This window comes from Poecilia formosa, unplaced genomic scaffold (assembly GCF_000485575.1).
Source record: "Poecilia formosa unplaced genomic scaffold, Poecilia_formosa-5.1.2 Scaffold451, whole genome shotgun sequence".
Classification (NCBI taxonomy): Eukaryota; Metazoa; Chordata; class Actinopteri; order Cyprinodontiformes; family Poeciliidae; genus Poecilia; species Poecilia formosa.
Genome location: NW_006800390.1, coordinates 55,471 through 55,787, shown reverse-complemented (window position 1 = coordinate 55,787; position 317 = coordinate 55,471). Strand labels below are relative to the sequence as shown.

Sequence of the window (317 nt, the reverse complement as noted above, 5' to 3'; positions counted from 1 at the left end):
TGATGAATGAGGACCACTGTCTCTAGACATGTTGGACGGCTGGACGCTGGAGTCGAGCTTCTCTTTCCACTGAGAAGCTGTAGCTTTACTGGGAACACTTCAATATGCTGACAGCACCTGGACTCACTACAAACATTTACTTACCATAAAGTCTCTACAAGATCCTTCAGCTGCTGAACATCTGAATTCTTCAGGTTGTTGTTCATCAGGTTCAGTTGTGTCAGATGGAGGCTGTTGGACTTCAGAGCTGAGGCCAGAAAATCACAGCTGATCTTTGACAACCTGCAGCTCTGCAACCTGAATAAAGAATAAAAGAT

The 317-nt window shown here is 44.8% G+C and overlaps 1 protein-coding gene and 1 long non-coding RNA gene across 2 annotated transcripts in view; both read right to left on the bottom strand.

The window, feature by feature from the left end:
* The window catches only part of LOC107833779 (uncharacterized), a 1,393-nt gene extending 1,096 nt beyond the window's left edge, over positions 1–297 (bottom strand). The window contains exon 1 of the long non-coding RNA XR_001659542.1: positions 145–297. This is a non-coding gene — a long non-coding RNA (uncharacterized LOC107833779). The remainder of the gene's footprint in view (positions 1–144) is intronic.
* Positions 1–317, bottom strand: part of LOC107833776 (RNA-directed DNA polymerase from mobile element jockey-like) — a 13,474-nt gene that overhangs the window by 1,200 nt on the left and 11,957 nt on the right. The window lies entirely within an intron of this gene.